The sequence below is a fragment of the Varroa destructor genome, unplaced genomic scaffold, assembly GCF_002443255.2.
Source record: "Varroa destructor unplaced genomic scaffold, Vdes_3.0 BEIS01000002.1, whole genome shotgun sequence".
Taxonomy (NCBI): Eukaryota; Metazoa; Arthropoda; class Arachnida; order Mesostigmata; family Varroidae; genus Varroa; species Varroa destructor.
In genome coordinates, this window is record NW_019211455.1 from 17,605,612 (window position 1) to 17,628,349 (window position 22,738).

Here is a 22,738-nt window from a genome sequence, read left to right on the forward strand (position 1 = left end):
TTTGATCATGTTTATTGGGATCACTGTATACTTTGTGATAAATGGTCCAATATATCTATATATCTTAATTGCCTATTGCTAAAAACGACCCTATTATCGTTCTAACATTTGGATGCATGCTAAAATATACGATGGGCGTTAACGTGCTTACCAGCTATGACGCTACAACGGCGTAATACAACAAGCGACAAAATCAGTGACCGTGCTAGCTAATTGACTACTTGAAAGGGAACACGCCAGAAACAACTTTTAACTATAATAATAGCTATAGTATATAATGACGCTCATTTACTGAATCGGGATATCGATCGTCAATCAGTGAAACCTCAGATTTGTCAAATACGGCAATGACTGTTTTCATAGTATCCAAGTAGTGTACTAAAACAATCACCAACGTCATTAGGCCTTTCAGAGACATTCTTCGCTCGACCACAGCTTCATCATGAATATTGCAGGAGCAGGTCCTTTCGAGATGAGTCCGTTTCCACGAAACTCACCCAGCCTAGAATTCGATGAAGTACCAGTCGACATGGTTCCAATCAATGAAACGTCAGTCTTCATACATGTATACAAGAATATGAAGAATTGTGTTGCATGGAGGCATCAAAAATAATATATAAGGTTTTAAAATTGATGTGTCCGGTTAGAAAGGCTATTCAGCGAAGGTACTAGAACCCGTGACGCCGCGTGCTACCCGAGGCATGCATACTCCATATTTTGAACAGATGCACGTAACATCCGGCAAATGAAAAGCAAGTTGGTGTTCTACCGCATAAAAAGTGGGCAAATTATGTTCTTCGATTAGTTGTGTTCGTTTCTTTTTTCATTTATTTATGAACCTTATTAATGAACCTTAAATAAGCAGGGTTAGTGGAAAGTTTGAATCTGCGTTTCAGACTGTCTAGAAACACATGAGCTAATTTCCGTAGAAAGATGTCAGGGCCATCCACTTCGAACCAGAGCAACACCGTTCATAATTAATGTCTAAAAAGTGTTTCTATATACGCACTCGTCACCGTCACGCGTTGTACTCTGGCCGTCATTTGCTCCGTTAAGGCTGGGGCGCTTGTAAGTAAGATCATACTTAGCCTTTTTAGGCTGGTTACCTACTTCGGGGCCGTTCGAAATAAACAGAGCATACCGGCAGCAGCAAGGCGGTCTTCGCAGCGCAGCCTCGTGTCTTTTGTCTTGTTCACAATGATCTTTAGTTCAGTTTACCACATATAATGAGCGCCTTCTGAAAGCTTGTTGGATATGACCCCGATCTGCTCCAAATACGACAAGGCCATAGGTATTGAGCAGAGTTTGTACGCATTATCTTAGATTTTGAACATCGAAGGGCAGATCATCCAGCAGTAAAAAGGAAAGCTAGAAGTTTATCACCCACACTGACATCTACGTTTCTGAGGTCTCTTGCAGAATCATCCTGACCAGATGCAGAGTGTCTGAAAGATTTCGTATTGTGCGAGTTTGTCTTGTCTCGGGACGTCATATCAAACGCTATTAAAAAATCTGCAACCACGGGGCGTTCTCTTTAATCGACAACGGACACTACGCACTTTTTGAAGTAATATGTCGCCCACTAAAAGGATGAAATGCTTCTGCGCGGGATCCGTCGGGACACGTGAACAAGTTTCCAAGAACTTCATCAGATGTTCTGCGATGAGGTAGGTAAGAAGCTTGTAACAGTAGCTTCTCGCTATGATCGCTCTCTATAAAGGTGGGTTGCGGATTGCCTTTTTCCTTGACAATGACGTTCACGAAAGCATCATTCATTGGCTGCTCTCCATGCTGGAAGCCAACGCTGAACAACAGACATAGGGCAGGACAAGCTACCAACCACACTTGAATAAATGAAGTGTTTATTGCGGATTAGATCCAATTCTAATACCTTCTTGACTTAACTGGAGCTGCTCCAAGGAATGTAAACGTACCTCAAACTTGAAGAACTAGGACCTCGGCGTTCAGCGCATCATTAACTTCCTTCATCCCTTAGACCAGTAAACGACGGCGCAGCCTGCGGGATGGTACTCGCCACCGTGAAGCTAATAAAATATGATAGTAATTTTTTTTTACACAACCGTTTGTGTGGCACCCTTCCTGCGTGTATCTCCAGCTCGTATTTTAACAGCACAAAGTACCGCTTACAAACCCAGTCAGGTATTGACTGATACCAGTGTTTTGGAAAGTTTTAGAGTGGCTTTACGGCAATGTTTGATCAATTCCTTTGTCTCACGTAGTACAGCAGCAAGAACCAGCTTACAATTCGTTGTAAAACCACGTGCACTATCGACGCGGTCTCGAGTCAGTTACAGGTGACTTCACTGTTTCTCTTATGTAGGTATTGAATAGAACCGAGAACAAAGTTCTCACCTTTTGTTCAACTCAACGCCCAATGTAGATTGGTTTGGACTTCTTTATTTGCGGAGTGGGTTTCCGCTGGAAAAATTCTCCGACCGGTACACACTTAGCGGACTGTTTCCTTATAGCTCTTTTCTATCGTGAGTCCAACTCGAATGTGAGACACCTTCATGGGCCAGCATCTCAATTTTTAACAACGAAAAGTAAATTCCACCCACTGTTTCGGCCAAAAAAAAAATAACCGAAAGTTAATGTCTAGCCACAAAAGGGAGCTTAATATCATAATCGCCGGTAATCATCCTACCAGCAACAACCACGAATGAGCAAACAACCGTTATAGTCTAGTGAAGCATAGGAATAGCTTCAAATGTTTGTCTGGTTTGGACGTCCGGTCCGAACGCCAGATGGCTATGATGAGAGCCTGTACTTACGACAATGACAATGTAGGCGAGTACCTATAGCACTATATAGTATCTGTGTGAAATCACAACGACGTGCGCGTTTTTGAAGAACTATGCCCGGCCCGTTTAATTGGTCCGGCAAGGGGGAGCTTTCAGAACGACATCGCCAAGAAGACAAGACTCGTTTTCTAAGAACAATTAGACACATATCATATAGTTGTTACGAGGCAAGGAATAGTAGCAGGCAACGCTGCAATAGCAGAAGCAGCCGCCCCAAAAGGTGTTAGTAATTGAAATGATATTTTCCATTAGAAGGAATCCTTTTATGCTGTCGGATAACGGTAACGACCAGCAATCCACTGGCAATTGCAGGTCTCACAAGGAAACTTAATAGAGTGTTCTATCAGATGACGTGATTATGAATGGAGTCAACGAGACGGGAGCAGTCGGAACCCTCCTTCACCCCCAATGAAATCCGCCTTGGCATTTTCAAACAGCCCCAGACAGAGACCATATACTTGGAAAATGGATGATATCCATAGCGGTTTTCTTAAGATCTTGGAAAAGATGACAATTTGAAAAGATGTCGGGTTTCCTCGGTCCTTTACATCGCTCCTAGCGAAAATGACTATCCTAGCGAAACTAGTAAATATAGATACATTCCATATAAACACTACTCGTTTCACTTGCTTCGTACTGCGAAGTACTCTTTGACAGTCGTGGGCTACCAGTAGCAGATCAACGTTAAATTTGTGCCATAGTTTGGGTAGTTTAAACCCGGTTCAAACAATGCGACCAGGATATGTATAAACAGTACTGTGTTTTCCGTTAAATAGCGAAAGGTCAGAAAGCAAACGTTTGTATTCTTCGTACAAATGTTTTCACCCTAGCTATTTAGTAGGTACATGCTCTGTGCATACCTTTATCAAGTAATATCCCTGGGTGTGACATTTTGGCATCTAACTTCCTTGTCGGTGACATAATTGTTATACAACGATAAGTTCCAGCAAGTGCTATACGCTCTACCGTGTTTAACTAAACTTACCTATTACTCGTTAATCAAGTTTTTCGCGCATCTAATTATGAAACGAGACAAATACATGCGAAATGTTGCATCTTGATTTCCCTCATGGCGTTTCTTTGTATCCACACTTATTTCGCAGGCGTCACGTCATGCGTTGATTAGGCGTCGCTGATTTGGTGCTGAGAAGAAATAACTGTTTGTTAAGTCTTTTTGTAACCTTGGCCCACCGTTTTGCTAACGATCCCGAATGATGCAATTGTGGCAAATGCGGACCGGAATGAGCTATAAGTCGGACGAAAAAACGTTCGCTAACTGCTGTGACCAAGGGTCTTAAATCAGGATCAACTAACATTAAGTCGACCGTCAGTATTATTAACGCCAGTCACAAAAGGTTGACCGAGCGAACCAACATCTTCTTCGCATCGCGTTAACTTCTATGGGTAGTCTCGCAGCTGTGCCATGTTCGGCAGTGGGCGCGCAGGCCAGCTGGTCTGACCGGTAAGACGTGCCTCACACACTGCTTTACTACGAACTGCAGCATATGCCGATGAAAGCAGCGGCAGTAGCGACGATCAGATAATAACGCAATAGATAGAATAGTTTGCAGGTATCATCTTGGAGAGTCCAGCTGCTGCTGTTACCGTTACCACCTCAGCCTACTCCTCCCTCGTTTTTGCCCGTTATCTTCTCTTTGTCAAGCACCGTAAATGTCTATCCGCAACAATGTAAGACAACAATGTTCAAACTAAGCAGCAGCAGCAAAATGCACATGCGACCGCATCTGAGCTTCACAGATACTATACACAATAAATACATCTATATATAGATATATAAAACACCTTTGACTGTGGTTTTGTCTATACTTCTCGGCCACTTCCTTTTCGCTTTCATTTTTTGAAACTGACGATAACATGGAAGTTAATAGGCGCTAAGAAAAGCGTTAGCTTTTTCTTTCTCTATCTCTCTGACGGAGCTGTAGCCACCGAAAGAAAAAAAAACTTATGTAATAGTATGATACTAAGGAAGGTTGATTTGTTCGCTGGTCCTGTCCACCTTCCAGCGCCATGCGAAGTGCGCTGACACGCAAAAGCCTTTCTTCTTTTGAAAAGTCTCATCTTTTGTTTTTCGAACTCCTACGTTCCTCATCGACTTCGTATATGTAATAGCAATGGCAAGCGCGGCGATATTGCCGTTTGCGGATGCCAAAATACGTAAAACTCCTCGGGAATTGTTTCAAGGGACGCTCTTAGTGCTGGGCGCCAAATGGCCGCAGCAATAAGAACCGCTAGCAGCGGATCGGCGTCATTTCCTTGTTATTGGTCATATGCATTATTTGCCACACTTGTTTTTGTGACTTTAAGCAGGAAACGGTAGCAGAAAAACTTTCCTGTGCCATTCCGAGAAGAAACTATACGTTTGGATGTGACAGTAGCGGCAGGCTAATTAACCTAAGGTTATACTAAATATATGGTCGCTACGTTTATTGTTGAATTTAGCAGTTGGAGATAAAATCTGCTGGCATCGAGCCGCGAAAGTGTTTTCCATTCTGTCGTTGTTTAGCTGTCGCTTTACGTCCTTCTGGGTGTACTCGTACGTATTCTAGTGAAGGTAAACGGAGGACTGAATTATAGGAAACACCACATACGAGATTTGTTTGGCGAAACGTTTACTGATTTCGGATACTATTATTGGATGTATATGGTATATATCTAAATATGCATACACGTATGTTTAACAGGAAAACGATCCTTTGTTGACTCTATCTAGGTGATAACATTAGGTAAAATGAGCTATCTGAGCAAATAATAAGAGCCTACGTTTCTACAGAAGAGAGTAAAAGAAAACGCAAACATGGATCAATGCACTGCCAATATGTCTCTCGGGTTGTAATCATTTAGTATCTTGTTTCGATAGACTTCACTCGTACTTTAAGCTTAATTTAGGCATCAGTCCTTTATTAACTCTTTGCACCGGCGTCCCCTATCCAGCTTTGAATGTAAACCTATTTTTGTCACTCGCCGCCTTTCCTACACGCACGATTGTTTTCTAGTAGTTCTCACAAGGGTCACACTTGTTCCAATCATAAAAAATTTTGTTTCCAATCATAAAAACGTATACCTCTAGTGGCGACACTGAACTACATCTATTTCTAGATCTATATCCTATTATCAGATCTACTAACATCTCATAACGTTATTAACAAGCAAAAAATGGAAGGAAATAAGACTGCCGTAAAGCAGGCAAAATTTTGTCGCTTGGTGCAGGGGAAGTTGGATCATTTGTCTGGCAAAACATAGCGCCATGCACCTGGCGGTTCTCCGTTAATGAGGGACTATTATCGTTGGCTTGTTTTAGATAAAATAAACTATACAGCTTTTAGCCTTAATACTTGGTAATAGATGCGGCTGCTGAGAGTTTCGATATAACGTCTGCACGGAGGGTGGTAGATTCCAGTGCAATACCACGGATCATACGTATAGAAATATCTAAATATATTTCTCACATTACATAGAAGCCAAATAAAAGTATGTATGTGCTCTAATCTGCTATTTGAGATGTATAACATATGCGTCCCACATACGAAAATTCTATGATTGCAATGATATATAGCAGATATTAGGTGCTAGATACATCGTTTTCGTGTCTACCACATATATATATATATATATATATGTGTATATATGTGCGGCAGGCAGTCCGAGAGATAATAGAATAGGAGGTGCATCAGACGCAAACATTTTCGATTATTGAATAAGTTAAGCAAAAAAACAGTCACAATGCAGAATGTTTTCCGGTGGAAACTGAAGAAAGAAGAAGGCCGGTCTTTATAATAGATATGCCTCCAGGATGGCCATTTCTCACCGATCGGGTCGTTCTTAGGCGGAGTAAAAAGGTATCTCTTTCATTGGCTACTCGTTCGCCGTTTGTCTGTTCATTTACTTGCTCAGACTATTCTTTTTTTTCACCGACAAACACACGCCCCTTACGCCGCGTGCATAGTATATTTACGAGTCGGACACGAGGACAAGGAATTTAATTTTTCCTTCCCATGCTCGATTTGTCAAAAACGATAAATGGACGGGGCTGAATTCAGCAGCTTGGATAGTTTGTCGGTCGCCTACCAGCAGAATTCCGCTGCTCGAGTTCGGATTCGGCGTCACTTTCGTTACGCTCTCTTATACTTTCCGCTAATTGGCATAGCTCAGAGGGTATAGTCGAACAGTAGTAGTAGTAGTCATTTCGAAGTCGCGACCGCAACAACGGCTGCGGCAGAGAAGAGGAACGGTCTTCTGCCCTTGCCTTTTACGCCAGATCTATTATTCAATAAATATAACTAGAAATATCACTTCGGATGCTCTGTCTGACTGGCCACGAACGGACCACGGAGGAAGTGACGCCGCCGTTGAATAAAATTTATGAAAAGACGATGCTCTAGCGAAACAACGGCAATTGGAATCCAGTTTGTCGCATATTGCGGGCAAATAAGCGTTTTCATTTTGAAATTTCGTAGCCTTCTTACTGACGCGGCGCGGCGCGGCGCGGGCTTTTGAAAGCGTTAATGGAAACGTCGCGGATACTAGTAATAAACGAAAAGCCGACGACCGTGTTCTAGCTAAATAAAAAAAAACACATGGGCGTGTTTATTGTGAGAGGAACGCTGGCCGGCGGTTGGGCCGCCGGCGCCAGCGGGCTATACGTATGTTTTGGATTAGGGGTTTGTCGAAGTTCCTTTCGTCGCGTTCTTTTTTTCTTTTGAAAAAATGTCCATGATAATAGTTATAAGAGTGATACTTACGATGCATCATTATGATTGATGATAGTATGTTATTTTGCGTATCCACATAGTATGAAATATTGCACAAGTCCAATGGGCTTCGACATGTTGTTTTTTCGTGTCGAACATTAATTGTAAACGATGATTTGTTTTTGATGTAAAATTAATGCGTTGAAAATGCTCGAAATCGAAGGCGGGCTCAGAGACGTATTAATCGATTAAATGCTAATTAATCTAATGGTTACTAGGAGACAATGAAGATCGAAACAATTAGATAAGCATATAGGAGATCTTCACATACACATAATATAAACAATTATCTTCAAAGTATCTTTAATGGATTGATATATTTCTCTCATATACACATCTCTGGTAAGGAAAACGGTGTTTTGCATAGTCAAATAAACTAATGGCAAGATACAGACTGTTGTGTCAGAGCCTATCTTTTTCAATGAGTGACAACAATATCGCAATAGTCCAATAAGTTGTAAACGTACTCAGGGATGCATAAGTATTTTCTTCACTTCCACACGAAGTTTTACGCTTCCACACAAGTTAACAGCAATGTCCCAGTTTTTTCTACACGAATCGTCAGCGTTTTTGCTGCTTATGCGTATTTAGCGGATGCCTGCAAGTTACTTCATCCTTATGTCCGTATCATATGCTTTTTAGCCTCGCTTTATAACGCGGACACTGTTCATACCACAAAGTTGTATGTCTACGTGAATGAATGAATAAATCAATATTTTTGATAGAAAAACATGCATAGTATACAAAATCTTGCGTTTTCGGCTATCGTCTATCGCCACCTCCAGATGGCATTAATAAATAGTACATACAAACGATGCCAACTAAATTGCCTAACCAGCCAATTTATTCGAATTGGCCTGTTTTTTTTTTATTGCCGTTCGAGTTGAAATTGTACAATGGAAACCGACGCCGTGCTTCTCTACCTGTCACTCTGCTGCTGACGCTGGTGCTATCCTGATATCAGCTGGGCCTAGAATATTCGTTTTGTTAGATTCGCCACGCTTTGCTGATTCCAGTGACATTCTCGCCAGGTGAGCTACGGCACAGTGAACGCTGTCATCACCTCGGCCTTAACTCGAGAAGCCTATCGCCAAATATTAGCGCCGGTCGACCGTATTACGTCCACGAGACCTAGCGCTACGAACAGGCCGAAGGCCACGACCCAGGCGAACAACAGTGGTTGCTACTTAATAGCATCTCCGCCGACGGGGGCAGGGCAATGCTCGAATAAATTGTCTGCCTTGCAGTAGATACCATGTGGCATAGTCTTCTTTGAGACATACTACGATAATAGCCGAACGGTTGCGTCTCTCACAGGACGTCATGGTACGACATCGAAATGATAACTGGAATACTTTAGGAAAATAGCTGTCGGCTCAATTAATTGAATGAGCTGTTTGTTAGTTGTCCGAAAACTTCAGGGCCCATTCAAAAGGAAAACGTACACATTAGGTATAAGCGGAACCCTTATTACTTAGCGACCTTTAACATGTGGTCGAATCGCGTGTGCTGATGCAATGGCTGTGTACCTGTGTCAAGAGGGACGTCATAACGACGAGTCATATCGATGGCCGCAATAGCACTCTCTTGCGAACGGCCGGACGAACTTACAACGACTAAAGGCCTTGAAGTTCACTGCGCGTCGGGAGATTGGTTTGCATCAGCAAATCTCTTTATCATAAAACAAGTGTCTTTTCGCAGTACTGGAGTCTTAGAATCGTTTAATAATTCTATAAACATCTTCTTTCTCTAATAAATCATATAGAACAACGTCAACAGGTCCAGATCGTCGATCACTAAACATTAACGAAAATACAGATTCTATTCAGATGTCGCTTAAGCCTTGTTAACGACCACCTTTGTTTCTACTCGTGTGTAATAAAGAGGAAAAACGCAGTCCATTAAAGCATTGACCATATACTACTATGACACATATAATAGACATCATCACCTACATACACTTAACAGAAGCTATTAAACAATGGAGCATTGACAAACTCGTTTGGAACTCACTAGTGCTAGAGGCACCAAAAAGAAAATAGGCTTTTTTTTTTTGCTGGTAATTGCTATAACAAATATCGCAGAGTCGAAGTGTTGCCCAAAAAATGTGAGTGACTAAAAGTCCTCGGAGCACCTCATATCGGAACAGATTTATGCCACACGCATCGATTCACGTATCAGTAATTCTATTAGAAGCAACGGGGTCGCCTGGCAGGTTTCGGCTGATCGTTGCTCCTATTTAGTGCAATTCGATCGTAGTAATCGTAGGAAGATTTGTTCCCCGCGCACGGGCTGGCTGTTTCGCAACAATCGTATCTTACGCTTGGCCACCGTAACCAATCATATGAGACCACTTTTCTAGCGAACTGACCATATATATATATGTACGTATATATATACTGGTAGTAGTTTCTTTGGGTTTCTCATTATTTGCATTGCAAAACTTGAGAGTGCTATTATGAGCCCCCGTGGACCGGCTGAGATAAACGTCGCTTTAGTAAAAAAGAAAACCTCACGCTATAGTGTAATAGCCTATAGTTATGTAATGATTAGTAATTTTTCGTTGGAACTACCATTACCGATGAAACTAGGACATTAGACTGTTATCCATATGCTTTCCATTGAAGGGTGTACATGTGACGGTATGATATTACGTACAAAAAAATAATCGAATAAAACTTAGATGAATTTGCCCCTTCAGTTGATTCAGGAAATTTGTCAGACTGGATAAATGTGGATCAGTACATTAGGCATATCCCGTTCTTAATCACCTAGATCACCTTGTATATTTTTCTATATTAGTCTATAGGTCATGCTCTGTCTAGGCAAATCCATAGTAGTACGGTAGTATAAACGGTGCACTTGGTTTGAGTTAGCTTCCTCTAAGGATTTCTTGGGAGAAGGGCTAATATATCACTAAGGAGATGCAACGAAAATACATTGCTGTTTAATCCGAGAATGATTACGCAGCACGGAAAAAATACGAAGATCCCATTTACTGAACCTCTACTGAGGTCCGCCTCGTCAGAATCAATAGATGGAAAGGTGGTCGACAAGTTTTTTGTTAGAAGCTATGCACCAACGAAACGTTGGATAAAAATATACATGGCATAAAAACGTTTTCTAGCTAATCGGACTGATGTTCATTGCCATTTTCTTTTTTTTTTTTTCAATATAATATCCTACTGATCTCTGCTTGCGGTCATCTTACAATAATAGCAATAACGCGAAGTAGTTGGGCAAAATTCGTGCAGTGATTGGAAGCGCGTTTTTTTTGGGGACATTCTACAGCAGGACTTGTCTCTCTTCCGTCAAAAAGGCATCAAGCTGTCCGCCGCATTCGGTTTCTTCAATCCCATGTAGGGCGTATGTTGAATCATAATATCCATTGAAGTGCCCCTATATACTGTGGGAAAGCTGATATACGAAATCGGCTCAGATAAAAAAGAAACTCCTCAAAGGCCAGTGAGAAAAATGATTACTCTCCCGCCAGATTCTTCTCTGTTATATTCGCATGTCTACGACCATCGAGGCGGATCCTCGTAAGAAGTACCATGTGCATTTGTCAGTGCCTTAAGGATGCTATGCGCTTTTGTTCAGTTAGCCAGAAGCGATTTGCCGATGCCTGACTTCGCCTCGTTTAGATTCCCTGCATTGATAGACGCAGGGCAAGATCCATTTTGCTAACCCTTTTGGCAGGTTCGAACTGTTTATTCTCTATACCTGAGGTTCCCAGGCAGCGCTGGTGAAATCAGGCCCACGTGCGTCAAGGTCAGCCTGTGACTGAAAGCTCATTCGTTCCTCCACTTCAATTAAAGTGACTTTACAAAGGTATTAGTGCAATTATTTCGTATTTTCTTGTGAAAAAAATCAATCGTTAATGTTAAAGAACGATATAATCTTTTTTTTTTTTTTTTTTTTAATATGAGAAGAATAGTACTCATAGCATATAGTGAGTGACAGACACTCAATTGATAGCTTATCCTACGCTTCGTGTCTTATGGATAAATACTTTTCCTATAAAATAAACAGGCCATTTTGGCCGCGAAATGAAATTGGACAGTAATACATAGGTTACCCGTATTATTTCGCTTTGTTGCAACGCTTAGAATTTCAGCAATACCAATGGGGCGTTCAGTGTTAGCTGCGTTACAGATTACATCTACCTTTTTGCTGGTAGTCACAGTATTATGAATTCTGCTGTAACCGACGGTAGAAACGCAAACGTAGACCCTCATACACAAACACCTAAAGGTTCGTCCGAAGTGCAGCCTAAACAGGACCTGGATCTCGTACAATAATAATCATACGTCTGTGTTTCATTTTCACTATGCGAGTATGTACTTTAGCAAACATGAAATTAGCTATCCACAGGTTACTTACCTTCCGTTACTCAGCTCTTCTTGCTGGGGGGACTGTTGGCAGTAATGGTCCGCGCGAACACCGTCTAATCAAAACAGAATGAAAGCCAATTACTTGAATATTTTTCATAACGGATCAATCACGCCGATTCGAAATTTGCTGACCTATCCGTGGGATAAAACGTATTCGGCATTTATGAGATCATAAAGGTATTATTATTGCTACTACTACTACTGAATGAACTTGAATGAATACCGGCCTCCTTCTCCTCCGAGCTCGGCCAACTGCATGAAACAGTCTCGGAAAAAGTTCACATGGAAACGGGTGCTGTCCTACAATTTGGCAGGCCACAACGTGACTGGTGCAATGGGGCATTGCATGAGACGTAACGCAATGGTCGTTGGGTGACTAATGTCGAGTAGTTGATGAGGTATCTAATCAGAATTTGATTGCCACGGTGCACGTCCGCTAGAACTGGCACTTCTATGGATTTTATAACAATTTCTCACTAATTTCTCGAAATCAATCAAAAGCTATCAAAAGTGTCTGCGCATGATGTCTATGCTAGATGCTGCCGAATGAGGCAATCCTTTGACTTTGGGCCATTCGAATAACTTCAGTTCTCTGCATGAGAAAGAACTAACTAAGTTTTCATATATTTTCTCAGAAAACTAACCATGAATTCATCTAGCCTTCAATGACACTCGATCAAAAATGACCTTAGGATATCTTCTTCTTCGCGCTGTTGAGTACGAAATGCTGTCCAACCTTACTACTACCCACCTACTTATCCAACAAAAAAATCTGTGAAGTATAATTATATCTATATATTATATATACATACAATTATATAGGACAATTATTATTCAAAACTAGTTATCCTATGGAAATGATCACTCGATATTTACATGCGTATGAGTTGTTAACTTAATATAGGCCATTGTGTGCTATTTAGCCTCGTTTAGTCTTGTTTACATAGGCATGTCGTCCTAACCTAGACCCTTGTTCGCTGGAAAGCGTGACGAAAGACACGCTCAGATTCTGAAAATTAACTGTACGTACGTAATACGTGCACGTCCAGCCGGAATTTCTGGTGCTGATTGTATGGTCGCCTGCTCTACACAGCGCCTTCAGAGGGCACTAACTTATCTTGTTGAGCTTTATTGCGCTAAGCATGGGCGCTCGACACGAGGGAGTCCAGCCGGGTTTCGATGTGAGCTGCCGAATCATCATCGCTCGATAGGTTCGTCGTTAATCTTAAGTTTCTTCCCCATAAACAGCTGGCTAGTGACTCCCGATGGTTGACCGACACACCAGGGTCTTTTAAAGTTGGGAAGAAAGCCCTCATAGAGCACTAATGTTCGTATACAGTATCGTATATAAATGTACCGTATATGAATCATAACGCCTATCAACAATTTTTACATGTTGTCAGTCATTTAACAAATCGTACGACAGGCAGTGAATTTACGCCAACAAGTCTATGACTGACCACCAAAACTCTACGTCTCTTCTGCGACATTTCTCTACAGGGGCTAATGCGCGAAAATATCAGTCGCATAAGGGCAGGTTAGGTAATCAAAGGTTATAAATGACCAGAAGATTCAACACGATAATTTCTACTATTACTATTGTTATTTCTGTAGATGCAGCTGCGTAAAATTTATTCCAAAGTGAATTCTTCCATAACATGGCGTAGTGTAGGATAGACACGTATGCCTACTACGGAATTCTAACCTTGCCGTTTTCTGACGGATATTCGTTGGGAATCGGCGGGACCTGCCATCAATATAGAACGCGTGAGACTTTACGTTGTTGCCGAGCCAGCGGGGCAAGCGGTGAGTGGTAAATAGCTCTGAATAACATTGAAACACATCGAGGGAATGCAAAAAAATCATCTGAAAATAGACAAGACTGTGTATCGGACAAATATCCCATTATTTGATAGCTATTTTGATGACTTTCTCTGTACGCTTTGTTTGTCATCGGGGTCGGTACGTTGCTTCGCGTTATACATTGTTCTATCGAAGCGCTGCGGTAGCAATTGGCAACGACTATTAGTAATGGCAGTAGTGATACAAATATGGAGTTTCTTTTTTGTTTTGTGGCTGTTTCGCTTTACGATTCGTCGCAGCGCTCCCAGTCCTTACTGCCAGCAACGGAATCTGTTCGTATCAATATGTGTTTCTTCTGGGTAATCAGTATAATGGGCACTGTGCTGCAGATATCAGACAACTGTCGATCAAACAATGCCATTGTTTAATGTGTTGTTACTAATTTAATTAATACAGGTAGTTCTCTATGGTAGCTTGTGCTTTCGAGGCAGACATTTCGGCGAGAAGTTAAGGCATTCGTCAAGACGAAGCACTCGACAGGTCGTATGGTGCCCGAATGTAAATGAAAACCATTCATTCTATTTAAGGTTAAATGGCTAGTAGCTCTGTATATTTTGTGAACATTATTTCAATCATCCTACAATTGAATTAGGCGATAGGCCAAAGGTGAGCTTTGAATGTTGAAAGCGGAAACATTGACAGCCACATTTAACCGCTGCGATTCTTTTGTTCTCAACATGTTGCAACTGTTCCATTACTCATCGACACAGAGCGTCGCCTGTGTCAAACTTGAAAGATTTTCAACAGTTCCAGCTGTGGTTTCCGCCATATGGAGCTACACGGCGCTTTGAGTAAAAGGACTGTCCCAAAGAAAAAGTTCGGCCACTTCTAGTCTCGTTCCACGTGGCACGTCTATAATGTGAGTCGAGCTTGACTAGTCCGATGCTGATCGAAGGTGAATTCAACACAAGCCAAAGTAACTTTGCATCCCATAGTTTCTATATACGTATGTATCTGTCACAGTATTATTATAATCATATCAGTAGTCGCTGAAATTGCCGATCGTTTAACTAGCGTTACCAATATCTTTCTACGAAAAAATATTCATGCAAATTGGAAACTTATTCCAACAAGTTGGCGTTTTCGCATGATCAGAGCCATATGATCGTACCATTAAGATGAAGCGCACCGTCTTCAATGCAGCCATCTTCATTCTCGACTGGCTTGTTTTCACCTTAAAGCGCTATTTAATGACTCAGTTCATTTTCTTTACCCGTACCATATTGTGTTATTATTCCTCAACGTGGCAGTGGCAACAGCTGTGTGCTGGGCAATATAGTAAACGGCCTGCTATCGTTGAGAGCAAAGCCTGCGCGCACCCTACGGGTTTTTTTTCAATAGAGCATTGTCAACACGGTTCGGAGATGATCGTTTCGTTCTATTTCGACTTTTGCTGCTGTTGCCTCGTTGTTTCTACTGTCACACCCCTGCTGTGACAGCCTTCATTTACGCCAACTGCACCTATGTAAGTAAGTGGACATTTTGAGTGCAATAACTCATGAACTTTATAGTTGTTCAACAGGGGTTTGCCTATGTTATTGTATAAATGAATAGAGTATACAAGCAAATATCTATCCACGAAACTAAATCTCTACAATGCCGGCACACAATTTAAAATAGAATAAAGGTTGCAATCGATAACCTGTTTAGCGCGCAGTCAGCAATGACCGTCAATTAGGTTAGGTCACCATTGAATCGTTCAAGGCAAGTGAGGACCGAAAAAATCCGCTCAGAAGTAACAGTTCTATGTTTTCCTTAGATGGATTTTTGCCTAAAGAAGCGAAGGTGTGAGACTGACGCTGTTAGCTTGAAGGTATTAACGGCGCAGTTTGTGCTATCTCACGTTGCGACTGGGTTAGATGTCTGAAGAAAAACCCTTTTCTATAGACAGCGTCCGTGGAGAAGGAAGACCTTCGGAACGTTCTCATAGATCGACAAAAAACACACGTTCGCCTTGATGATAATGAAAAAATTAAAGGTCTCCTCTTTTTGTAAATACGTCCCCCTTACTTCGCGTATGTTCCCGTTTTTTCTTCGAACTCGAGAAAGAAACACTATATTACATGTTTATCATTGTTTACGTTTATTTTGATTGGTACTAACCTAGCTTAAAAGCCATTACGACCGTAGGGCCTTTCAATGGTTGGCATTGGTATACAGCACTGTGCCATGGGAGTGTAACGTATAATTATTTCATATCGGTACGCCACCATATACGGACTGTAAAATTACGGGACATTTAACTCCTCAGAGGAAAACCTTCGGTTGAACCAGTGGGTGACTATCTACGCACGTTACATTCAATTTTCAGATAGGGAAAAGTATGGCGCGGCTACTCACAGAGTCATACGAACGCACGTATAGCTAAGACTATTGTCCGAGTTTCGTGAAGAGTAAAAAACTGTTATGAAGCCGTAAAAAGAGTATGCATCATAGTCATTATGAATAAATGTTACGATCATTATCAAGATGTCTCTACTCGTTACCCAGACAAAGGATATGATGAGTAGAAATTCTCAGAACGGCAGTCGTCACAAGAACTCTTGCGTAATCCATTATTATTGACTGTGTGTCTGCTTATCCATTACTTTCCATGCATTTGACGTAGCTTCATTTGGACACAGTAAAGGCCACCCTTTACCTTTAAATATACAAACAATAGAGCTTATAATAACCTACAGGACGTAACCTGATATTACTTTCACGTAGTTATTGCTTAATGAATTCAATGATTGTTTACAATTGATAACATACCGAGACACTTATGCCCGTTATCTTATTCAGAATTATCGAAACATTAATGGAAGGGTAGGGTAAATGATATTCTATTGCAGTCGATGGACGTCCCTTGTGGGCATAGCCAATTTTAACACATGGAGTTTTGACACATCATAGAAATAAGGAAAACTAAAGAGTGAGTAACGACGCCTTTTTTTTTAGTTTATTATATTCGTTTCGTCTCTACATATTTATAATGGATCACTAAATAGTTTGATCCTCTGGCAGCCACTAGAGGATCACCACTAGTACTATATATATATATATACTCAATTCGCATGCCGTACGTCGTACGGACGTCCAAAATACACAGAACAGGCCCAATTTACATGACCACAAACGCACTAGGAGTTGTCTATTATTAATCATTACTTGCTTTACTGCTTCTGCGATATCAGCTGTACATTTAACCCCTCGTGCTAGTACCAGCTAATCTATTCGCAAGTATTTCCAATCTAATCGCAACAATGTCATCCAGGATCCGCTTCCAAGAGGAAATCTTCCGCACCTTTGCCCGTTCCTTCACGAACATCTTTCCATCAGCCATCAGGCCAATAAGCATGCTTGTCATCCTTCCGGATCGCGTTGCTATAATTCTTCGTGCTTCTATAATCCTGTTGTTCACTCACACACACACACACACGCACGAACGCACGGCCAGACACATGCGGCATCAAGCACACGAGATGCAGTTGAGGAATCGCCGCCTCTACCATCGTCAACACGCATACCCATCACGCCGGTGGCCATATACAATAATGATAATTTTTGCTGCGTATGCGCGAAATCTTTTTTGCTCGAAAATCAAACAAATCACCGAAGATACAATTACCATATACAATATACCATATACAATTACCATAAGTTCAATGCTATTGTTTTCGATTATGTTACGGGTTTGTCCTTCTTGTATGCGTACGTGCAGGGAGGGGCGGCTGAACGGGATGTCCATATCCCAGGCTTTATGATGTTCTACAGTAATATAATTATGTGGTATGATATCGTGTGTACGATGAACGTGACGTTCTAGTTATGGGCGCGCGAGTGCGCCAGGAATGATATGGTGATATGTGTGAATATTTCGTATCGCATCTTGTGGTCTTGTAACTCCACTAACAACCATTAGAGCGTTATCGCTATCGGAGAAGCAGTTTAGTTGCCGGTCGATTGTATTGCTGGTTTGAAAATTTATGGCGACAGATATTGACAGCTAGTTAACGCTGTACGATATTCACGTACATCTACTGTCCTCTTATTCGTACGGTAATTGTGGGAGTGAAAAATGCAATGAATTAATAAGTACGCAAACAAAAATAGAAACGGGGCAAGCTTTTATCTATTGTCTTTACAAAGAGTTGACGCTTCCCAGCAGCAGTGTTTCTATTGAATTTGACTATAGCGCGGTACGAATCATTTTCGAAATTTAGCCTACGTCCTATACACAGCGACCTCTCGCGGAGAATGCAATATCTAGCATTACTGAACCTATTTAGCAACAAAACGATTTACTAAAAGAGTGACGACTGATGCTAAATACGGACTCGATTTCGGTCATTTAAGGAAAAATCAGCATATCATTAACCTTACTTTATCGCAAAGCAGTCCGTATGCTTGCTTTCAGTGCTACCACTTTTTTTTGCCGAAGAACAGACGACCGCGAGCTTATTTGTTGCTATTGCTCGTCTTGTTGGAATTCTCTCTAGTGGTCGATGTCATCGTTAGCAACATCGATTGGCTCTGTCCGCACCGCCAAATCGGTGTTCTTTCCCGCTAAACAGACGAACGGGTCGTACGAGGAAGAAATCTAGTAAACATTAAACATGCAGCTGGATGCAAGCATCGCTAAAATTAGCCGCTTCGTGCAGTGTCCATTTTGGCGTGCGTCAGCTGACAGATCCCGGGTGGCGTCGGTGACGACACGACTAGTAACAGTTTCTTTGCTGACACCTCTTTTACACAGGTAAGCTTTTGGGAAGCAATGATTTGGTATGCCATCGTTGGATGAAACGGCGAGACAGGCTGAACCGGTCGGTCGTTGAGAACTAAGCCCACCAGGACAGAGCTTCAAAGGAAAGTTCCTATGACATCGATGAATGTCGATTGTGTAGGGTAGTTGCCACGTCAGCGTCCTTTTCGCCAGATAGCGTTAAGGGGATGTTTTATGCTAATATTGACAACAACAGATGCTACACGTGTTCCTGTACGACCGCATTGATACAGTGGAGGTTAAACTAAACAACATATTATTTTTCCATCAAGAGAAAATATTGTTGAATTCCTGTAAAATTAAAGTACGATACTGACACCGAGTTATTAGTCATTACAACTATAAGTAGAATCACTTGCCACCATTTTATGCAGGGGACTATGGGTATGACCTAAAAATGTTGCTAAATCAAACCACTCAAAGGAACCATGTAGTTTCACTTGGAAATTTAAAAGTAGCAAAGAAATTTCATAAATAATTACTACTGACATTAGCTAAATTTAAGTACACCAAAAAAAAAACTACCTGCCTTTAACCGTCTCATATGCATATATATATATATATAAATTCAACCTCGAGCAATTATAGTGGACCACGAAAACGGCTTGTCAATGGACCCCTAGAATATCGAGCCGAAAAATGTTAAACGGCTTGAAAATGTTTAATTTGACTGCAATTTCAGCTTATATGTATGTAAACTATTATTGTTAGTTTTCTAGTAATGCACAATTTGTTCATTCTATAGGATTAAACGTTCCCGCCTCCTCATCAGCGAAGCGGATCCCCTAGTTGGCACTGGTACGAACGATTAGCTTTCTAACAGCATTGGTAGCAAAATCATTAGGACTGAATATTTTATATTAATTAAGCTGTGCGTCCTAATTGGTTATCTCACTCCCAGGGCTTCAAACATCCACCCGGCTGACATCTTTCTGACTTTCTGGCTGAGGAAATTTCTAGTCTAAAACGAGGGTGTACGAGCTTTTAGTAACTAGAGGCTTCTGATACGCAGAGTAGCAGTAACACAATTTCTTCCATGTTACGATCTGTGTGTGTTACGAAATGTTCTCTAAGCATCCACGTATATCTGCTATGGTTTTTTGGGATGAGTCACCGCGGGCAATCTTTGCCGATTCACGTATCCAGTATTACGTAGGTGAGCGTTCATAGACGTACGCGAACTACTGCTGCGTTCTAATATAGGGTCCCCATCGAACAACTTCATGATCGTTTCTGTGCTCCACTATCAATGCACTGGTATCGATTCTGTGAGCAGATTGTTACATGAAGGTCGTTATGGAGTTGAACCTAAAACTATGTGACGACACTGAGGACAACAACTGGACAGATAGGACTCCGAGATTTGTTTTTCGTTATGCCACGCAATTAAATCTGCTTAAATTAAATAAAGCTTCGTCATTGACAAATTGTAAACTGTCGCCACGTTATTCAGTAGCTGTAGAAACTATAGGACATGAAGCGGGTGAATAGGCGTTCGGTCAGACAGATGACAAACAAGTAAACCATGAGCTAGGGGCAAACGGGACATCACACGTGATCCAGTTATCGCAACGTTTCATATCTAGGAATCGCTAATTTTTGTTTTACTGTGAATAATTTCATCGCAACGGCAACACCGTGCAATGATCCGCAGTAAACTAATTCACTTTTTACAGAAACGTTATAGTTCGGGGTTAGATTTTGTGGTCATTCTAGTTCGAAGTTCTTCATCGAACGAAAATTACCAACGGCGATTAAATAAGCGGTTACGGTTAACGAGTATCTATTGCGATCTCGTAATGTACTTAGGTTGTTTTTATTTGAGCACAGTCACTAGTGCGGTATGTACTACGACCAATTCGAATATTAGCTCAATGAATCAACGTAGTATCGTTCCATTAGACGCGTCTATCTGCGTTAGTCTGTCCGCTAATGACTATTGCCTCTGAGAGTAAGATCGCTCGACACCGACGGCCGACGAATCAGCGGGATCAGGATTACGAGCCAACAAGCAGCGATAACAAGAACAAAAGCTCCCAAGTTAGATAACTCCAGCAACTGGGGGCATCGCTTTACCAGCCCCGAAAGCGGAGGGCGCGTTAGGACTATAGTCGAATGGATGCTCAAAGCATACATAATTACAACCACTGAAACAACTCTATAACAATTTCGTATAACGTGTCGTGTCGCTGCCGGTGCTATTGTATCGTCGGACCCGCTTTCGCCGGCATCGAGGTCCGAGTCGTATAGCATCGTCGGTCGTCGCGTCACTAAAATAACTTCAGCTTAATTCAACACAACGATGCTGTCGCCACAGCTTTAGCGGTCAGCTGGGCCAACGTTAGCAATCAGGAAGCCAGTCAACAGTGGATTTAAGTGTCCGATGGCTTCTCCTCGGTAAGATCATTGTATGGTCGGATCATCGGATCATTCACCCACCACCGGTCGGTCAGATCTCAAATGTGAAGTGAAATGGCCATCCGGAAGATGCGCATCGCTGCTACACTAATAACGGCTACGACGAGCCTACCTAATACCGCTTGGCCGTATGGGCAGCGTTCATAATGATGCAATGACTACCATACTATTATTACCCCAATGAGTGAATGAAGACAACACTATACTGATCTTAATAATTATGATTATTGTGATGCAGTGGGGATGCTGCAGAGAACGATGCGAGAGAAAGGCGCGCGGCTGTCCCAACGCCCGTATACAGACGTGAGAGAGAGACAGACACCATCTAATAGAACGGTGTACTCTCGAATAATGCATGCGATCAATTCACTTTTACTTCAGGCTATGAGGACTGCTAAGGACAATCGAGCTGCAAAGCTGCCGGGGGGACGAGCGGCAACCGACAGGGGAATACTACACAATATACAATTATAGGTACAATAATTAGATTATATAATAATGGTGGTCAGAAATGATGAGACAGACATACCAACTGGTCGGGGGGTTATTTGTGCCTAGGCATTCTGTTGTGCCTGTTATAGCAAATGCTAACACTGTGGTAGCAGATGTGGCAACTTACTTATCATTTGATTGCCCTGTCATCGATTCCGTCCTCTTGTTCGACCGTAAATAGTTGAAGAGTAGGAAAATACCATGTGACATTAATTTAACGATGGTAGACTTTGAAAAAGTTCATACTAAGCGAATTTATCGTGACGAGATTTTGTTTGTTGCGGAACGCAGCTGGGGACGCCCGCAGCATGGCAGAACCGTACCAACAAAGCAGAACGGTAATAAATATGACAGCCGCGATAAAATAAGGCGATACACAGACAACTCGCCAGTAGCGTTATAATAAGTTGTGTTAAGGTCTTTCAATTATAAATAGTGTATTTGTCTTATCGCAGTAATTCGTTGCGTATGCAAGTGACCTCTCCTGAGAATCTCTCAGTCTGATAAGATGGTTTATCGGCTGGCGGACACAGGCAGTTCCATCTGCCCTTATCAACCAGAAAACCGAAACTTCATTATAATATATATATATATATATATAGTTACTGCGTTCTCATAATGCGGTGCGCCTCTATGATAAGTCCGTAGACATCTAGTGAGCATATGTGCAAATTGAATGAAAAAAAAAATAATCTTGAGCCCTCGAAAGAAGGGATACAGCGATAACAATAGTCCAATATGTAAATTTATAGCTAAACAGGTAATTCTGTTACTCTAGTAAACTAGATTTTTAAAGAATAGCTTTCACTTGATTTTTCGCCAGGTCCTGTTATGTTCAGGCACACTTTGTGGCTAACGTAAAACAGGCCAATTCCATCGACACCATCAATCTGGTGTCGGCAGCCACGTTCCGTGCCGTATCGCAAATATTTAACACCAGCAGAACAGAGCTATGGCCTGTGCAGAGCAAATACATTGCAGGAGCTATGAGGAAGAAGCCCTGTCCCCAATTCCATAGCGCCTATTATTATAGATATAATCAGTAAACATTACCTATTTATTATAACGTTAACATATACAGCGTCCGCTTTCACACGAGAATCACCATGGTGTAATAATAACACCAATAGCCGCCTATAATAATGCATTCTTTCTATGCTGATAATACCCTATAAAAATCGTTTGCTAAGTTTCTTTACAACTCAAAATAGCAGC

At 41.6% G+C, this 22,738-nt stretch overlaps 1 protein-coding gene across 17 annotated transcripts in view; it reads right to left on the reverse strand.

The window, feature by feature from the left end:
* The window catches only part of LOC111245791 (uncharacterized), a 77,873-nt gene that overhangs the window by 27,590 nt on the left and 27,545 nt on the right, over window positions 1-22,738 (reverse strand). For 8 of the 17 annotated variants that reach the window (XM_086980446.1, XM_022794575.2, XM_086980448.1 and 5 more), the window contains exon 2: window positions 11,975-12,038. The exons of 5 other annotated variants lie outside the window; for them this stretch is intronic. The gene's annotated coding sequence lies outside the window, so the exon portion shown is untranslated. Of the gene's footprint in view, window positions 1-11,974; window positions 12,039-12,629; window positions 13,640-13,690; window positions 14,347-22,738 lie in introns of those variants that run through there. 4 more of the 17 variants (XM_086980453.1, XM_086980449.1, XM_086980452.1 and 1 more) reach the window with 2 other exon arrangements.